A 21334-nucleotide genomic window follows, 5' to 3' on the forward strand; every position below is an offset into this window, starting at 1 on the left:
AAAATGACTTGGATCCTCCAGGAAAATATATTCTGAAGATAGCTGGATACAGCAGCTTGAATCTCAAACCTGCCTCTCAACATTCCCGATTACTGAAATAAATTTATTTCTCTTCTGCCTCGTGTATAGTGAATAATCATTTTCCACAAACACTCTATCATCTCCAACTTTTAATACCTTGCCCTTTGACCACAATTTTATCAGGATCAAGACAGCTGGATCTTACTTTCCCCCTTACTTTCCATCTTAGGTCAATTTAAAACTAGACTCAAACAACATTTGTTACTTAACTGGCTATGTCAATGTATCAAGCCTGGCTAACTCTCTCTAGAATGTGTAAAAATCTGTTAACCAGTTTACTGTAATTTAATTTAATCCTGACTTGCGCTCAGGATTAACTGTAACCTGTGGAACTTGTTTAACTTGCTTACTTATGTAATCTCTGTAAATAGTCTGTTTGTATTATGTAATGCTGGTATTATGTAATGCTGTATCTGCTTACCCTTGGAGCTTTTCTCCCTGGGCCTCCCCTGAAAATTGACATGCATCCAGTTGGACTATCCCGGTCAACAAATGTAAAATAAAATAAAAATAAATAAACTCTTTCTGCTGGTAGGTCTTGGCTGTTTTCTTGTGACCAGATTTGGAGCATACATACAATGTTGTCCTTTCAATTAACAGCTCCGGCTATGGACTTTCAGTCTAGTTGCTTATTTGTGCCTTCATAAAAATTAATACAGTCTTGTTCATTCCACTTTCTCTGGTATAGCAGAATATCTCAGACTTTCCCTACATGCTCAGTCCTCTAATTCTACCAAATTTTGAAACATCTCTTCTAGAGCAGTCTCATACTTAACTTGGTTCCATGGTGTAATGGTCAGCATTCTGGGCTCTGAATCCAGTGATCTGAGTTCAAATCTCAGTGGAACCTATCAAGGGCTTATGTTTTAATAAACTTAGTTGGCCTAGTGGGCTAGTATACTATACTGTAATTTAGCCAGAATTTTCCTCATTTTGAACTCTGAACTTTGCAGTTTTATTAGGTCACCTGAATTTAAAGCTTCTTCCATTTTTTCCAGCCTTTTGTTATTTGAGTTGATATACAGTGTTTCATGCGTTTTAATCAACTCTGAGCACATTTGACTTTTTTTTTTTTTTTTTTTTTTAGATTACTGGAAGCCATGTCTTGCATCAAAGCTGCAGCTTCAGCTGCAGGATTCTTCCCAGTCAGTGGTTTCTCCTCACCTTTTCTAGTTGAGTTTCTTTTAGGGTCTCTTGGTTTCTTCTTTGCAGGCATCTAGGTAGTGTACTTTTTAGCCAGTAATGGATTTTCACTCAAGCTGACAATATCACTGGCCTTTGTTTCAGTTTCTGTTTTCACACTGAGAGAGCTGAAGTTAAGCTGATCAGGGTTTAGCCATCTTGGGAAATTCTGATCCAGTTTCTCTTATTCTTACTTACATGTGGTATCAGTTGTATCACTTGATAAAGCTAATCCTTGAGCCAGTGCAATGTATGACACAATGAAATGCCTGCAGGTAGGCATTTGTTTTACTTTCATTTGTTTATGAGGTGATCAGGCTGGTTCAGAGACCATTTTTCAGCCACAACTCCAGAAAACAGCAACAAAGTAACAATTTATTTTCAAATTATTTTCTAAAGAAGTTGTTGTTGTGTCTTTCGGCTTATCCCGGTTAGGGGTCGCCACAGCGGAACTCCGGTCCGCTAATGTTTGGTAGTGGATTTTTACGTGCCGAGTTACCAGCTCTGACGCACAACCTTCAACGAAGGCACGCCCATTCACACATGCCTCCACACAGAAGACGCTCTAGCTGAGAATCGAACGCGACAACGCTGAAGTTTCAAATAGTTGGACAAAGTGATATTAAAACAGATGCAATTGTACAAAAGCAGTACAGCGGGCAACAGACATGCAAACAGGGCATACATACCTATACATACAGCAAGTATAACGACAAATTTGCTATACTTACACACTCAGGGTATGTTAACCTAGCCTGAAGTGTGTTATCTTGGCTACTAGCTGTTATGCTTATTCTGCACTATAATAACTGAATAACCTTATAAACATTAATTACAGTAAATCCAGATGTCTGCTGATTCTGTTCTAATTCACCCATTATGAAAATGTCTATACAGTTAATACATTAAAGAATAATATGCATATATTTACATTTATAAGGTCTTTATGATTTGCTACTGAAGTACATATATCTGCTTTTATATATATATATATATATATATATATATACATACATACATATCTATATACATATAAATAGAGATGAAAAAGACATCTGTATTACTTGACTATGTCTTGACCACTATCTCAGAAGCATTTGCACTCAGCTTCACTGAAAACATGTTCTCTTAGCTTATTCTGTAATGCATGAAGGGTTCTCCGATTGCTGATCTCTGGCAAGATTCCAACAGGCTAGCCCAAATTTTAGAGAATATCCCATGTTCATCAAACTCATCACTGCTGCAGTAGCTTTGGCAATATGGGTTATATCCTGCCAAGAATATAACAGCCAGCCAGCTTCCAAAGCTTCAGGGCACTTTCCATGTGCCCAAATTGTCAGGCAGCTGGAGCTGAGCTGAGTAACAGACAAGTCTGGATGCGAAGCCCTCCAGAGCATTACTGCTGTTGAACAATACGCTCCTTTGAGGCTTTTGAGGAAAGACGGTCGTGGTTGTGCTTTCACTGGCTGGGCAGATAAGTTCCTTTTGGGGGAACTTCCATTTTCTTAATTTTGTTGATGCTTTATTACTTTCCTCTTCAGGAAACAAAGTAAGGACTGCTGTGTTTTGATGGACTGTCTTGAGGCTTTAACTTTACTTTTAAATGGAGTACACTTGAAAAGTGTTTTAAAGTAACTGAAAACATTGTTTCTGTGGATAAATCATACTAATTAGGTTTATTTTATTTTTGTGGGGCTATCATAGCATTTTAAAGTGCTTTGTACTGTGCTTTTCCACCAAAAAAAAGTAACTTTTGAATGCTGGTAGTGTTTACCAGCAATTGTTGCTCATCTTCCCTGGAAAAGGGGCACCATTTCTGGTTTGAACATGGAACAGACTATCAAGTGTGATCTTTCTTCCAGCCACAAAAACAAAACAAAAAGAAGAATAAGCAAACAACTTTTACCTCCAAGCAGGTTGGTAATCTGCCCCATTTGCAGGTGGGTGACTCCACTGTGGCATTTGTTATACCTCAGACTACTCATCTTTTACCTCTGATCCCTCCAGTGTAGCACCTACAGCCACTATGGACTGGGGGTTAGCCACATACTCTGCAGCTGTTGGGGTCCCTTCACTGAGCAAAGGAGATCAACTCTTGGTAGGCCTTGGAGAGGGAACAAAGATGTTTTCCTTGTTGTGTCAAAATGTTGTGCCCATCCTTGGGGAAGCTGTTGCTGCCATTAAAAACACGGCTGGCCTCACTTTTCCTGTCCAAAAAAAAAAAAACAGAAAACCAAGTACATTTCTACCCCTCCTCAATTTTCTTTGGATAGGAGTAGTTTACTGGTTCTGGCTCAAGTTTTAATTCAGATTATTGATCCTTCTTGTAAAGCAGTTTCTGGTAAAATAAAGAGGGATTCCTCTTCTCCTGAAAAGATTCTGAATCTCAACATGCATATGCAGGAACAGATACATTTTGTTCCTGAGATTTCTGATTCAGACTTAGAGGAGAACCTAGTTTCTGATTCTCCCTGTGGTGGAGTATCTTTCTCGGAGATTATTTTTACTTTACATTTGTTTACCGGGGAGGTCCGACTGGACACAGCTGCCCGTTTTCAGTGGAGGCCTGGGGTGAAAAGCTCCAGAACAACTGCTAACATACTATACATAAGATATTTACACATTCAGTTATAAAAATATAGCAGACAATAACATATGATTGCATAAAATATTTCCATAAGCATAGTGATTAGACATGCAATTAAAAGTATAACAGGTAGTAACATTTGATTGTTGTTCATACAGTATGTTTAGTAGAGATCTTGAAGATGTACTGAAGATAAGACAAGAAAGGAAAAACTAAAAAAGGAGGAGAATACACACAGAGGTGCATTGACATTTTAAGGGAAAGCTTTTCAGCTTAGTCAAGGGGAGAGTTAGTGGGTATAGATGGGGCAGTGGGAAGTAGGTGGCAGTGAGTTGGTAAGTAATGTGTAATAATATATAGTGCATCTGTGGGGGTTTTAAAGAGGTTGGACAGTGGGTAGGGGAAAGGAGTTAAAATATGTCAGCCAGGTGCTTGGCAGTTACAAGTAATGTGGAATAATATATAGTGCATCTGTGGGAGTTTTAAAGAGGTTGGATAGTGGGTAGGGGAAAGGAGTTAGAATGTCAGCCAGGTGCTAGGCAGTTACAAGTAATGTGTGATAATATATAGTGCATCTGTGGGAGTTTTAAAGAGGTTGGATAGTGGGTAGGGAAAGGAGTTAGAATATGTCACCAGGTGCTAGGCAGTTACAAGTAACGTGTGGTAATATACCGTGCATCTGTGGGAGTTTTAAAGAGGAGGTTGGATAGTGGGTAGGGGAAAGGAGCTAGAATATGTCACCCAGGTGCTAGGCAGCTGCATGTTCACGAGTTGTTTAGGTGGGAAATGAGCTATTTTTTGAAGATGGTTTTATTAAGGTGCACCCTGAGTTGTAGTAGTAGGGAGTTCCAAGTCTTGGCAATGTTGCTAGAATACAGGAAGTCACCAGAGCTGTAATGGCTTTTGGAGATTGCGATTAGTGCTTTGTTAGTAGATCTAAGATCTCGGTTATTGGAGTAGAGCATGATCAGGTCTTGTAAGGCTGGAGTTTTGTCAGGTTGGTACAGTATTTGGTGAGCTAGAAGTTGTTGATTTAGAGCTAAGGTGTTAGGGAGTTCAACCCAGGAAAGCTGTTTTAGGGCCTGACAGTGGTGAGTGTGGTAGGAGGAGTTTGTGGCAAACTTTGCTATTTTGTTGTAGCATATTGCCAGCTAGTTTAAATCGCTCTTGTTTAGATTAATTAGGACAGGAGAAGCATACAGTAAGGTAGGGAGAAGATGGGTACGAGCTAGGGTAACTTTACTGTTGCTGGATAGGAAGTTTTGCATCTGTAAAAAGTACCTAGTGTTTTGTTGATTTTGGTTATTGTATGAGCTATGTGTTTGTCAAATTTCATATTATTGTCACTAATGAGCACTAGTAATTTGGTTTGCGTGACGGTGGAGATAGGGATATTATCTAATGCAGAACTAGAGAATGGGGGAGTAGATGCCACTGCTTTGGAAGGATGAAAGAGCATAATTTGTGTCTTTTTAGGATTTAGTATTAGCTGGGAGTTTGTTAGCCAGGTTTTGATGGATGTAAAGGCTTCTCGGTTCTTGATCTGAAGTTGTTGGAGGGTGGGAGCAGAGCAGATTAAGGTGAAGTCATCAGCGTATTGAACCAGGTTTGTGAAGATTATTTGTAAATATAGTGAAAAGTAGGGGTCCTAGGATTGATCCTTGGGGTACTCCTAGTTTTACAGGAAGTAGGGGGGAAGGGAGTTTTTCCACTGAACAGCTTGTTCATAGGTAGGTACTAGGCTATTGGCCCTAGGGCCTATACAAGCCTGGCCAAAAAGGTACCCTGGCTTTCCCACCCAAGAAAATTATTTTCATGTGCCCCTGTCAAGCAGAACCACAGAAGTGATCCCCGGGGGGAATTTCTTATTACCCATCTAATCAAGATTTTTCCTTGAAGAGTGCTAATGAGGAGCTCTGTTTGACATAGATAGGTAGTCTGTTCTAGAGTATGGGAAGTCTCTGGGACAGGAATATATCCCTCCAGCATGTTCTGTTTATTGTGGTGACAAGGTTCAGGTCGCTAGAGCGTGTAGCTCGGAGGGATTGGGATTTCTTTAAGTGGAGCATGTCCAACAGCTCTGGGTTTGACATAACTTTGTATGTTAGGCAGAGATAGCCTCCGAGTAGGCGATATGCGACGGAGTAAAGCTGGAATTTTTTGAGACAGTCTGCGTAGGGCATCTGTTTGAGACCGGTAATCCTCTATGTGAGGTACTTCTGTGGCCTTTCCAGTTGTTGTAGATGTCTTGTGAGGTACATACCAAAAGGGGCATTGTACTCTATAATGGGTCTAATGACTGATGAGTAGCGGGGAACAATGACCTATTTTTTTCTGGATGAGAAACCTTTTGTGATGAGGTGTGCCACATAGAAGGATTTCCTGACCACTGCGACAATGTGATTATCAAAAGAGAGACTACTGTCCACCTGTGTCCTAAGGTCTCTTATCACACTTTCAGTGTTAAGTAGGCTATCGCCTATGTGGTAGTTCATTGGTGCAGAGTTTTTACCAAAGGGGATGACAATGCACTTTTTGGCATTGAGCTTGAGACCATGGCTTTGACACCAGGCATCTGTCTCAGTGAGGCTCGTTTGTAGGATGTCCACATCGTTAGGAGTTTTGACTATGGCTCCTAGTTTGCAGTCATCTGCAAATTTAGTTAGCCAAAAACCTTCTGTGTTAGCCTGTACTTCAGAGAAGTAGATACCAAACAGGAGAGGACCCAGGACTGAACTCTGTGGTACTCCACTTGTCACTGGTCTGAAGTCTAATTTGGAGTCTGCTACTTTCACAGTGTGGGTTCTGCCAGTAAGTCAGTTGGCAACCCATCTTGTGACATAGGGATTTATACCTAGTTTAGTGAATTTATCTATAATTCCAGAGTGGGGGATGGCGGTGAATGCCTTGGCGAGATCTAGATAGGCTGTGTGATCCACCTTACCCTCATCTATGGCTTTGGTGACTGCTTCAAAGAAGTCTATCAGGTTTAGGAGACACGATCTGCCTTTTGCAAACCCGAACTGTGTGGAGTCCAGAGTTTGGAGATCTCCAATGTCTTTGTTTAGCCCCTTTGGGAAAAAACATGTACCCATGAATTACCACATAGTTTGCAGTACACTAAACACCGAAAGTGTGATAAGAGACTTAGGGACACAGGTGGACAGTGGTCTCACCTTCGATAACCACATCGCCACAACAGCCAGGTAATCCTTCTATGTGACACACCTCATCACTAAGGGCTTTTCATCCAGAAAAAAGGAGGCCATTGTCCCACTGTACTCATCCCTCATTAGACCCATTATAGAATACAACGCCCCATTTGGTATGTACCTCTCAAGACATCTGCAACAACTGGAAAGGACGCAGAAATACCTCACTAAAAAATCACAGGCCTAAAGCAGATGCCCTACGCTGACCACCTTAAAAAACTCCAGCTATACTCTGTCACATATCATCTACTCAGAGGCGATCTCTGCTTAACATACAAGGTCATGTCAAACCCAGAGCTGTTGGACATGCTACACAAAGAAATCCCAATCCCTCAGAGCCACATGCTCCAGGGATCTAAACCTTGTCATCACAATAAACAAAACAAGCTGGAGGGATAGGTTCCTGACCCAGAGACTTCCCCGACTCTGGAATAGACTGCCCATACATGTCAATCAGAGTGCCTCTTTGGCCCTCTTCAAAAGGAACCTTGACGATTGAATGGGAGAAAGGAAATTCACCCCAGGGATCACGTCAGTCACCCTGGTAGACAGGGGTCCAGGGAAGTAAATAGTTTGGGAAGAAATAGCCAAGGAATTGTTATGGCTAGGCTTGTATAGGCCCTAGGGCTGATAGCCTAATACCAACTTATGAACCTATTTATAAGTTCCATGATGATACGTTCCATGGCCTTGCAGACCAGGCTCGTCAGGCTAATGGGGTGGTAGTTCCCGGGGTCTGTTGTGGCCCCCCCCCCTTGTGGAGTGGGATAACCATCATGGTGCACCATTCAATGGGCACAAAGCCTGAGGTGAGGCTATGATTGAACATGGTACTTAGGTGGCATTGGGAGAGATAGTCCTGAAACCATAATAGAGTGGGGGTAGTTAGTTTTAATTCTGAGAGTGATGTTACTATTTTTTTATGGGAAACTGTATCAAACGCCTTTGTTAAGTGAAGGAAAACTGCAGACACTAGTTGGTCATTGTTGCGTTGCATACTTACTAGGTTACTAAAATGGATGAGTGCAGTGGTAGTGCTATGGTTGGGGTGGAATCCGTGTTGAGTTTCAGCAAGAAGACTGTTGGAGAGGAGATGTGTTAGGACCTGGGCGTGGACACATTTTTCCATTATTTTAGCCAGTGGGGAAAGCATGGCTATAGGGTGGTTTGTTAGGTCAGTGGAGTTCACCCCTTTGTGAATTGGTATAATGTAGGAGATTTTTCCAGAGAAGTGGCACCTTTTTTTCTGAAACTGATCTGTTAATGATTATAGAGACTGGGTAGGAAATGGCTTTGGTGGCTATTTGTAGGAATTTGGCAGATAGTTTGTCTACTGCTAAGGTGGTAGGGTTTAAGTTTAAGATTATTCCTAGAATATCAGGGACAGAACACAGAGATTTCTCAGCCCCTCCGAAAATACTGAGTTGTTACAGAATGTTTTTCCAGAACCTACACCCATTCCTCCTGTTCCATCTGCTTTAGAGAATGTGTGTGTGTTACTGACTGCAATTTTCCTGATAGTCAGTCAGCTGACACTAAAAAGGCAGATAGTATGTATAAAGTTCCCCAGTCTTTTAAATTTTTACTCTATTCCAAAACCTGGCCCAGCAGTTATAGCTTTAATTGGTCCCACTACTGCTAAACACTAAGTTAATGTCAATCCTACCCTTTCTGATAAGGATAGGAAAATTATTTATAGGTATGGGGAAAAGTATCTACTTCTCCAACTTTAATTTTCAGAATTTTAACCAAAGGAAACGGACTTGCTTGATCAAAGTATGATGGCACAACCCACCAAAAACGAGTGTCCAACTTGAATAGTACTCAGCTAGGGTTTATTAAGAAAATCCACGATGCATAAAACCATTGAAATAAGAAAAGCCACGATGCATAAACACTTTAACTGTTTTTTATGCATCATACTTTCGTCAAGTAAGTCCATTTCCTTTGGTTTTTGTTGGTTTATCTATACTCTTATTGTCTTAATTTTCAGAATTTTGAATTGTCAGGCTCATAGTTAAAGTTTGTTCTGACAAATTGTGAGAGGATGAAGAATGTTTTATCTACAGTTTCTTCAGAGGAAAACTGATTTAAATAATATTCTACTGCACAGGTCACTAATCATTGTTTACAGTGTGTGTATGACTGTTGAAACTTCTGTCAGGGCTATGGCCACTGGTACTGTTTTAAGGAGGTTTGCATGGTGCATTCTCAGAACCTCCTGGATGATGTTAAAAATGAGATTTTAAATTCTCCTTTGGACAGAGATTTAGTGTTTGACCATATGCCACTTTTGGACCCTGCAGAGGAGATCAAAAAGTGTGACGGAAGAGGTCCATAGAGAAAATTAGGTCACTTCACAACCTCTTCTTTCTCTTTCAAGTTTCCTGGTAACAACAGATTTAAAAGATGGTTATCATCACATCCCTATTCATCCAGACATCAGACGTTTCTTAAGGTTTTGTGTATCTGGATCACATTATCAGTTCTCTGCCTTACCATATGGACTATCCACTGCACTAAGGGTATTCAAAAAGTGTCTAGCACCGGTTTTAGCTCACTACAGGCTACAGGGTATCCACATTTTTCCATATTTAGATGAAATGTTCATCTTTGCAAAGTATGACATTGTCAGAAATCTCTCTCTCTCTCTTGGGTGAGGTATCTCTTACACAAGCTGTGATTCCGAGAGAATATTCAAGTTTTTCTTAACTCCTACAAACAGGATTGTGTTTCTAGGATATCAACTACACACCAATTCCACAAGAAAAAAAAAACAGTCTATATCTAGATCTATTTCTAGGGTTTCCACTCAGATTTCGGTCACTACGAGGGAATACTTCAGGATTTTGGGTCTCGTGGCATCTACGATTCTCACAAAATACCTGTCAGGACTCCACGTGAGAAAGATACACTGGTATATGAAATCTCTCTGGTCCCATCATCAACACCCTTTATCTTTTCAAATCCCAGTGCTGCAGTTTGTCAGAACTTTTGGTGGAGACAACAGATATCCTTAAATCCAAGACTCCCCTTCTTTCCCTACTCCAATGCAGTCACCATAGACACATTGGACTTTAACTGGGGAGCAGTTTCATGAGGGATAAAAGTACAGGAGATGTGCAACACCAAGGACGTATGCAAGCACATAAATGTCAAGGAGTTGCTTGCCCTGATCAAGGCACTAAACTCTTTCTTCTTCAAGAGGTTACAGACAATTCCACAGTCATGTACAATTTCACAGTCATGTGGTACATCAACAAGCAAGGGGGAACCAGATTCTAATCCCTTTGCAGACTAGCCATGCTAGTTTGGAGATATCTTCACAGCACAATCTCACTTTACAGGCATCCAACATTCAGTTAAAGCAAAACTGAGTGGCAGACAAGCTGAGCAGAATCACGCCAGACCCTCATGAATGGAAATCAGATCAGGGGTTCTTCCAAGATTAGATCCATCTGTGGGGAGTTCCTCACTAGACCTCTTTGCCTTTTCTCTGAACAAACTGGCAAGATTCTGTTCCAGGACTCCATGGAAGAAGGCCTGGAAGACCGATGCCATTTCTTTTCTCTTCCTTAGACATGAAGGATCCTGTATGCTAACAAACCGTATCCACTAATATCCACAATACTTTGAAGATTCTGTAGGAATCCCCCAAGATCAATGTGGTGACTACTCCTTTATGGCCTAAGCAGCCGTTGTTCTCCCCTCTTTTGGAAATGGACAGGGGCAATTACCACAAGCTTCCTCAAAGACTAGATCTACTCACAAAAACAGGGGTGTTTTATACATCCAGCTTCAACTGACTGCCTGTATGACAGGAGTTTTAATTTTTCTGAGGACGTGCAGCTGATACTAATGGCGACAAGAAAGCCTTCTAGTAGAAAATTATATACTAGCAAATGAAAAAGGTTTTCTAGTTGGTATCAACAACATAACCTGCACTCATTCAGAGCTAGTTGTTCTTTGGTTCTACAGTATTTCTGGGAGTTACTCTCCCTTGGCCTTTCTTATTCCCATATCGAAGTTCAGTTGGTTGGCCATATCAGCATTGTCTGCCCATGGTTCCTCCTCTTTCAATGCAGTGTCAGGTCAAAAATGTTCTTGAAAGGGGTTCTGCATAAGAGGCCTCCAAGAAAATTGGTGGCCCCTCTTTAGGATCATACTTCTGTGTTATAGAAGCTAACACTTGCTCCATTTGAACCAGGAAATCTGCCTGACCTGATTTTATTAACCTAGAATACAGTTTCACTGATTATTCTGACTTCTGCAAGAAGGGTTTCAGAGTTGCAAGCTCTTATGGTGAGTCAAACCTCTCTCATTTTCCATAGGGACAAGATTTCTTTGAGAACTTATTCTTCTTTATACCCAAAGTGGTTATCAGTTTACTTTTAGGCAAACTGTCCATCTCCTCATTTTCTTTCCTGAACTTAAATTAAGAGAAAGGATACTCTATACCTTGGACATAGACAACTCAAGGACTATCTTGACAGAACTAAATCTAGTAGATCTTCGGATCAATTGCTGATTTTTGTTAAGTTAACAAGGAGGGACAACCTGTGTCAAAAAGGATCATTTCCAAAATGGTTGTCTAAAGGTATTACCTTCTGTTACACTCACCATAACAAAACTATTTCAGGCAGGGTCAAGGCAAACTATCAGGGCCTTGGCCTCACCTAAGACTTCCTGGAAAGGTTTAAATTCTCTAAGTATTCTAGAAGCTGCAACTTGGTCCTGTGTATATACTTGTAAAAAGCAGTATAAGACTTGATTCCTTGTCTGGGTCCATATCAAGCTTTGCTAGGACCATTCTCTAGGGGCTCCTGGACTCTTCTTCCACCTTCCAAATGTAGTTAAGGTAATCTATCCATATAGCTAAGGCTACTGCAGCAATGATCACTGATGAACATAGTACAGTTGTGCAAGTAAAACATACCATAACAGTAGATATCTGAATAAGCACAAAGCTGCAATAGCTGCTCCCTCCTCTCCATTCCCGTTGTTTTTTTGGTGTTTTTTTTATGCCAGGATGTGGACATTTATTTTATGTTGTTTCTAGCATCATCCTTTCAGGGCACAGCCTCCCTCTCTCTACTGGCAGGAAAGCTCAGCTTGAGCTGCCTGACAGTCTGGCCATGTGGAAGGTGCCCTGAAGTTTTGGAAGCTGGCCGGCTTTTATATACTTCTCAGGATATAACCCATATAGCTAAGGCTACTGCAGCAGTGATCACACAAATATCTGCTGTTATGGTAAGTTTTATTTACACAATTGTACTTTCATCAATGGATGAAATAAAATGGGGCTTGCTCAGTGAAATGAATTGTTAATGTTACTCCCAAGGGTGTAAACAGGTGCCCTCACAGCCTGAAGCATAAAGATAGGCAGTGATAAAGATCAAGCATTCCAAATATAACCAAGGCAAGTAGAAGGGATGACCCACCTGTTATAAATAACCAATGAAATTTTCCTGACATTAAGTAATGCTGGGATCAGTTAGAAATATAAATCTGTAGATTTTAATAATAATTTTTATACCAGAGTATAACTGCATAGGACTGAAGAGTGCTGAGGCATATTTAAGTATGTTTTTTGGAAGATCATTTCAGGGTTCTGGCTTAAGTCAGATTTTGTAGCTCAATAATACTTGCAGTAGTAGTAGCTCATTTGTGACACCTACAAGGCAATAAAAAGAAAGTGTGGGATCAAGAAGCAGACTCAGTTATTTCTTTTTTTTTTTTTTACACAGAATGACAAACACATAGAATGACAAACAGGATTTGTTTTTTTTTTTTTTGGTTTCCTCACAGGGCCTTCCATGGTGGCTACTCTGCCTATACCCAACCAACCCATTTGTTTTCAGTGTAGCAAGGCCGAGTATTACCAGGCTAAGTGAGAGCAGATCACCACATTCATTCCCGCCTGGGATGCACTATTGGCCCATCTCTTCCTCCAGAAGCAAGAGTTGGGTGGTAGGTGGCAAGCCATCTTGCTCCACCTAAAATATGGTAGATGTCAGGCATTACTGGGCTAGGTGAGAATATTATACCCCCATTTGCTCACACCTGGGAGGCCTTATTGGCCTATCTATACCCCATAAGTAGAGTCTGGTGGTAAGGAGCAAGCCAGCTTGCTGGACCTGAGAGATAGCTTACCCTATTACCCACAGGATTTGCACCCCTCCTCTTCAAAGGCTCATTAAGCTTTGCTAAATAATGTCTTCTAAGGAGAGTGCACATCTTTAGAGAATCCCATTGTCTTCTAAATATGCATCATGGCAACCTATGTTCCCTAGATCCATACATCATGGATAAAATGCTTACTGCTCCACCTTACTTGTTACCAAAGTGGCACGGCAATTTCACCTTCCCCGGCATGAGCAAGCTAGCAGCAGCCATTCACCTCCATCCTCACCTGCTAGATCTTACAGGCAACTGAAATGTTTATCTATTAAGAGAGTCTTTGAGAGGTATTTAACTGGCATTAGACAGCTTTCGCATTGTGCAATCATGACATAGATGTGTTACGGTTTACTGTCAGCTTATTTAGGAAGAATCACTGCCAGAGTTTAGTGAAGTCACTTTGCAGCTTAAACTACAGTCTTTAGATGCAGTATCTGAATTAAGAAGCAGAGATTTTTTTCATTTAGTGAAGGCAGTTCCTATGTTAGAGCATTAAAGAAAAGGCAGAGCAGAATGAGGCCATAATTTAGCCTTGGTAAACTCCAGAAGGAAGGAAAGTGTCCTGTATCACACAATTAAATCACCAGCATAATACTGGTAGATTCTATTAAGGAGGTACCACTGTATTAATATAAACACTGCTGCACTCCATATATCCACAAACACTCGAAAAGCAACAATTCACAAACACATTCCAAGCACTTTACCAGTTTTCTTTATTAACGATCTGGTACCTCGGCCTTTCGCCTTCAAAGGATCATTGATGATCCTTTATAGGCGAAAGGCTGAGGTACCAAATCGTTAATAAAGAAAACTGGTAAAGTGCTTGGAATGTGTTTGTGAACCGCTGCACTCCATTCTACAAACATTGTGATTGAAACATTACTACTTTGCAGCATACCTCTCAACATGCAGACACACAAAATAGGAACTAAGGCCCCTGAAAAGTAGATGCATAATGTAAAAAAAAAACATCTAATTAGCATAAAATATGAATAAAAATAGCACATAACTATTCCGGTTTCCAGTAGGAATGTGGGATATTTTTCAGAAACATGTTTAAAAATCAGAAGATGACAAAAATTATATCAAACTGGAAGCAAAGCTCTCTACACCCAAGATTGTGCTAGACAGTCAAGAGGAGAAGGTTAACACCTGCACTACACCTCAAGCAACACATAGCCCTTCTAAACCCAGACCAGCAACACTAAACCCACATATGTGGAGGCCCTTAACAGCAACCTGCCCAAGCAACAAGGACCTCTGAAGCTGAAACGCAAACAAACACCAATCACAACCAAAGTACCAAAGTGTCACATAGCTCACAACACCAGTGTGCCACCCAGCACTTTAGTCATAGGTGACTCTATAGTCAGGCACACTGATGTCCCAGTCACCAGGCTGAACAAAGAGAAAATTACAGTCAGCTGCCTGTCGGGTGCCAGGATCCACCACATAACGCATGCACTCAAGTCACTCCACAACAAGTACAAATATGACTCTCATTGCCCATGTTGGAGTGAATGACTTGAGACGTACCTCCCTAGACTACGTGAAAAAAGACATGGAAGAGCTCTCTGATCATGTGGCCCAAGCAGGTATGACCCTAGCCCTGAGTAGCATCCTGCCTTCGACCAGAATGATACCACAGTATAAGGACAAAATGATTGACTTCAACATCTGGCTAAGCTTCTGGTGTCATTCAAAGGGGATACAGTATCTGTCTGCCTGGGAAGACATGATCGATAAACCACGATGCTTTGCCAGAGATGGTCTGCACCTGTCACCCCTGGGATTCAGGTTACTGGCTAAAGCTCTTGCCACCCTTATAGTGCCTTTTTTAGGCAAGGTTCAAAGGACAAAACCACCACCGTAACAGGTACAAGCATGCAAAATCTGAAGGCAATGCTACTCAATGCTAGTAGTCTAAATCTCAAAATGCACTCTCTTGAGGCACTCCTAAAAATGAAGAACATTGATATCTGTGCAGTAACTGAGACCTGGTTCAAGGCTCCAGAGAGCACCCCTGCAATACCAGGTTACAACTCTTAACACACTTTTCGGCCACTAAACCAGGACCGAAACAATAAAGGTGGAGGAGTGTCCATATTCACAGAGGATATTCACAACACCAGGCTAGTTGCCCAACACAATGCGTCTGAAATTCTCCAGGTGCAACTAACACTAGGTAAGACTGCAATCCAAATTGTAGCTTGCTACAGATCCCCCACCATGCCCCACGATTCTCACTACACCTTTCTAAACATACTGGAAAATATTAAGATACAACCAAACAACCTAATACTGGGTGACTTCAACTACCCTTCCATTAACTGGGAAAACTACTTGTGTACCAACACCTTTGCCCAACGGTTCTTGGAATTCATAAATTCCAACATCCTGGATCAACTAATCCTTAGTCCCACCAGGGGCTCCAATATCCTAGACCTGGTCAATACCAACAAGGGAAATTGATGCTCCACACCTATGATCACCCCCTCATTGGTCAGGTCTGACCATAAGCTAATCACCCTTGACATCCACATCCCACCACCACGCCCCCAGTAAGGAAACCTCCGTAAAAAACTTCTCCAAAGCCAACTTCATGCTACTCAAGTCAGAAGTGACAAACTTCATGACACCCATGCAGATGGGAACTGAAAGTTCGACTGCTGAATCCTACACTAAGGCACTGTACTAGCACATCCACTCGTGCATGAATCGTGCCATCCCTAATAGAACCAAGACGCTCTCCTCCAAAAAAAAGGAAGCCAATCTGGTGGCTCCTTGCCATAAACAAACATTACAACAAAAGGAAGGAACTGTTGCAGAAAAAAGGAAAATCCCAGGATGCAAAAAACTCCCTTACCAGCCTCAGTAAGAAGCTGAGATCCCTCATAAAATACTCCAAAGCTAGTTAAGAAAATAAAATTGCCAAAGATTCCAAAGACAACCACAAGGCATTCTACAGCTATGTGAAGAATCTAAATGGCAATGCTCAGATCTGCTCTGAGCTACAACAGAACAGCATTAAATATACGGATCCCAAGGATATTGCCGATATCCTGGCAGATCGATTCAGTGCAAACTTCACCCCCTCTCACCCCCTAAAGGGCCCATCTCAATAATGAAAGATTGAAAAATTCTGGTAATAACAGCCACACAGATAAAAAACGCACTCTCCAAAGCTAAGACTTCAGCATCCATGGGACCAGACGACATCCCAGGCTGTGTACTACATGAAATACAAAATGAACTGGCACTTCACCTGAGTGTTTAATCATAGCCTCACCTCAGGATTTGTGCCCACTGAGTGGCGCACAGCTACAGTTATCCCACTCCACAAGGGGGGGATCCACCTTGGATCCCGGGAACTACCGCCCCATCAGTCTGAGGTCATTGTCCCACTGTACTATCTGCAAGGCCATGGAACGTATTATCATGGAACTTATAAACAAAGACAATTACAGCCTTCAAACACTGGACCCCACACAGTGTGGGTTCGTGAAGGGCCAATCTTGTCTCCTGAACGTGACTGACTTCTTTGAATCAGTCTCCAGAGCCGTGGACAAGGGTAAGGTGGTCCACAGAGCCTATCTGGACCTCGCCAAGGCCTTCGACACCATCCCCCACTATGGAATCTTAGATAAACCTACTAAGCTGGGCATAAATCCCACGTTTATATCACGTTACTGAAAGATGAAAATAGCGAACGCTATTTCATCGGCCCCAAAACATCTAAACATAAAAATATCGAACATTCAGAACAGCAAATTTATTTCCCATGGAAAAAATTTGCTGCTCCGAAACACACACACACACACACACACACACACACACACACACACACACACACACACACACACACACACACATCAAACAAACAGCAACCACACACATACACTTAAATTCCTACATCTAACTCTACACTAAACTAAATATACACTACTATCTACTCACTTACCTTAACCCAAACCCTACCCCTAAGGTCCGTCACTATCACACAGACGCCTAACCTGCGCCCTGACCCTAACTCACTTAACCCACCCCTAACGTACAAACAATCGCACACTTACCTGAACCCAACCCGTAACTTTCCACCACAGCACTAAGAATAGTGAAGCCACAGAAACGGCCAACTGAATTTTTTCCCGAGGAAAGAATTCACTGTTCTGCAGCTTTGCTATTCTTAGCGTTCGCTGAATAGTGTTCGATATCAGAACATTCGAAGTTTTAATACTTTGATGTTCTGATATAGACCCTAAATCCCTACGTCACTCGATGGGTTGCCAACTGGCTAACTGACAGAAACCACACTGTAAAAGTAGCCAACTCCAAATCCAGCTCCAGACAAGTGACAAGTGGAGTACCTCAGGGTTCAGTCCTGGGACCACTCTTGTTTGGCATTTACTTCTTTGAAGTACAGGCCAACACTAAGGGACTCTGGCTAATAAAGTTCGCAGATGAGTGCAAGCTGGGAGCCATTACTGAATCCCCAAATTATGTGGATATTCTACAAAAGGGCCTTACAGAAACAGATGCTTGGTGCCAGAGTCATGGGCTCAAGCTCAATCCCAAGAAATGTATAGTTATCCCCTTTGGGAACAAACATGCACCCGTGAATTACCACATAGGTGGCAGTACACTAAACACCGAAAGTGTGATAAGAGACTTAGGGACGCAGGTGGACAGTGGTCTCACCTTCGATAACCACATCACTACAACAGTCAGGAAATCCTTCTAAGTGGCACACCTCCTCACTAAGGGTTTTTCATCCAGAAAAAAGGAGGTCATTGTCCCACTGTACTCATCCCTCATTATACCCATTATAGAATACAATGCCCCATTTGGTATGTACCTCTCAAGAAATCTGCAACAACTGGAAAGGCCGCAGAAATACCTCACTAAAAGAATCACAGGCCTAAAGCAGATGCCCTATGCTGACCATCTAAAAAAACTCCACCTATACTCTGTCGCAAATAGTCTACTCAGAGGCGATCTCTGCTTAACATACAAGGCCATGTCAAACCCAGAGCTGTTGGACATGCTACACTTAAAGAAATCCCAATCCCTCAGAGACGCATGCTCCAGGGATCTTAACATTGTCATTACAATGAAAAAAACATGCTGGAGGGATAGGTCCCTGACCTAGAGACTCACCAGACTCTGGAATAGACTGCCCATACATGTCAAGCAGAGCGTCTCTTTGGCCCTCTTCAAAAGGAAACTTGATGATTGAATGGGAGATAGGAAATTCACCCTGGGGATCATGTCAGTCGCCCTGCTAGACAGGGGTCCAGGGAAGTAAATACTGTGGGAAGACATAGCCAGGGAATTGTTATGCTAGGCTTATATAGGCCCTAGGGCTGACAGCCTTGTACCAACCTATGAACCTATAAAAATTATATAAAAATTTAAGCACATTATAAAAGAGACTGTGTAAAATCTGTAGACTTTAACAGATTGTATTTCAAAATTCTACAACACAAGGTAATTTATTTTTGCTTCTGAAGAAGGGAAATGCAAGATGTTTATCCCCTTTCTTTGAATTATTGGTACCACTAATACCAATATAGTGTTGTTTTCTGTATGCTAGATAGTTCCAAAATCATGTGTGATAAGGAGGAGTCAGAAAATTGCATAACAGGGTAAATCAACTCTGAAAACAAGGGACATACCTCCAAAATAGAATCATGTTCAGGGGTAAAACAGGCCTGAAAATAGGAAGATTCCACCAAAATAGGAGCAGTTTAGAGGTCTACTCAGCAGCTTAATTACCTTGCCAGCACAAGTGACACATTTTTTCCTAGACTGCGATACATGTGACTGGTTCACAACCAGGTCCTGAAGGTACCAGCATGTAAATGGGAGTGAATGGTTGAAGCCAGCTTGCCTATGTATAGCAAAGTGGACTCCACTGGTGAGCACCATAAGGAGGAGACCATGGGGAAGGGGAGTCAATCAAACAAGTCAAAGAATGCCAAAGAAGCAATGTGTAAGGGGCAGCATGTGCAATATACGTAACATCCCTCGAGATATACCTAAAACTGGCTCACCTCCAGCTATCACACAAGACAAAGTCCAAAAATACTGCATCAATGGGTCCTGACATCTCCAAATGCATTCCACACAGCATGAAGCATGATTTAGCCACACCCCTAACAACACTGCTCAATATCAGCCGCCATACATATTTTGTACCAAACTAATAGAGTACAGGTTACAGTCATTCCACTTCATAAGGGAGGACCTTCGACAGACCCAGACAATTAAGTCCCATAACTCTGACCAGCTTTTTATGCACAGGCATGGAAAGACTTATCATGGAATTAATCACTCAGGAGATGGGGAAGCTCCAGACACTGGACCCATCTCTGTTTGGATTTGTCAAAGGCAAGTCATGTTTACTCAACCTGGTGGATTTTTTTTTTAAAGTTCACCAAAGCAATGGATGAAGGCAAAATGGTACATACCACATACCTCATCCTGACCAAAGCTTTTGACACAATTCCACACTCAGGCATAGCAGAAAAGCTAAATAATCTGGGAATTAACACCTGTGTCACCTGCTAGGCTGTCAACTGCCTCACAGATAGGATATTGATAGTCAAACAATAGCAAGTTACCTCCATAAACAGACCAATCAACAGTGTAGTACCCCAGGGTTCTGTGCGGGGATCTCTCCAGTTTGGCATCCGCTTTTCTTGCTACTAAATCCCCCAAAAACTAAATTATTTCTCTTTTTTCCAAAATCCAGTTTCAACTTTATAAGTTTCTTCCTTAAATAGTAGCATGGTTGAAGTTACCCCACATACAAAACTACTTGGCATGACAACTGATGACAATCCTAAATTCAACTTACAAATCCACAGCAGCATCAAGAAAATGCAACAAAAAACTAGACACCCTACAGAGTAAATAAATTACTTACAGACTTTGCCTAGATAACACTAGCTACCACTTACCTCCTCTCCTATATGGAGCCCTTTATCATGACCAACTAACAAGCCTCACTTAGTTCTACACTTGAAGAATACTATAACAAAATTGTCAGATTTGCTTGCAACAATGGGACACACCACTGTTTAGCAGTGAAAATACATAACTGTCTCAAGCTTCCTCAATACCTATCTTAGACTCAGCCTACATTAACACGTAAAATCATCCACACCCCATCTGTCTGCCTAGCAATTAGACCCCTACTCCAATACTATCTTCCAAATCATCCTCTTTGGTAAAATAATAAACTGATTAATATGTACAAACCACAAACGGTTGTTGCGGTCAATCTCTTTCCTAATAGTACAGATAGAACTTAGAATAAAATTCCTACATCAATCAGGTCCATCACACACCTTCATATTTTCAAACCACTGCTAAAAGATTTCATCTCTACTTCCTGGCATAACACCCTTAACTACCTTTTTTTATACCTTCCTTTAAAGCACTAAATCTCTTAACCTGCTTATCCCCTTCTAATACCTATTTTATTGTACTACTTAAACTACTACACTTACTTCTAATTAGCACAACCAAATTACTATTCCATTACTACTTCTCTGTTAACACCCAACTTGCTTATGTCCTTTAATATATCACTCTAGTGTAGTTCTTAATTATTCCCATCTATCTTATACAGCATTCCCATCTATCTTATACAGCATTCCTCTATCTGTAAAGGTTTGTGAACTTAATTTTTGTGAAAATCAATACAAATTTTATTATAGTAGCTATTATGCTATGTATTCACTGAAACTGCATTATAAAATGTGTTATTGTAAATATTGATTGCATTAAGTATGATACCTTGAAGCTTTTCTCTCCACGCCTCTGCTGAAAAAGGGCACTTTCCCAGTAAACAAATACCAATCAATTGATAAATAAAAGCCAATACAAAAGGGCTCTAACTAAGTTTGCAGAAGACTGCAAGTAAGGAGCAGTCATTGAATCCCCACATAACTTAGCCATGGACTGCAACTAAATGCCAAAAATGCATCACTGCATCTTTTGAGAAGTCATCTACATCCAGGGAACTAACATACTAGCATCACACTCCTAAGAGCTGACCCAGTTGTTTGGGATTTGTGGACCT

At 41.2% G+C, this 21334-nt stretch overlaps 1 protein-coding gene and 1 non-coding gene across 2 annotated transcripts in view; one reads left to right on the forward strand and one right to left on the reverse strand.

Annotated features, from left to right (window-relative positions):
* Positions 1 to 21334, reverse strand: part of INPPL1 (inositol polyphosphate phosphatase like 1) — a 1746155-nt gene that overhangs the window by 1015765 nt on the left and 709056 nt on the right. The gene's annotated exons all lie outside the window — the stretch shown is intronic.
* TRNAQ-CUG lies at positions 860 to 931 on the forward strand. Its single transcript has one exon. It is a non-coding gene; the product is annotated as a tRNA-Gln (tRNA).

This window comes from Protopterus annectens, chromosome 5.part1, assembly GCF_019279795.1.
Source record: "Protopterus annectens isolate FY-2018-M chromosome 5.part1, PAN1.0, whole genome shotgun sequence".
NCBI classification, from domain to species: domain Eukaryota; kingdom Metazoa; phylum Chordata; order Ceratodontiformes; family Protopteridae; genus Protopterus; species Protopterus annectens.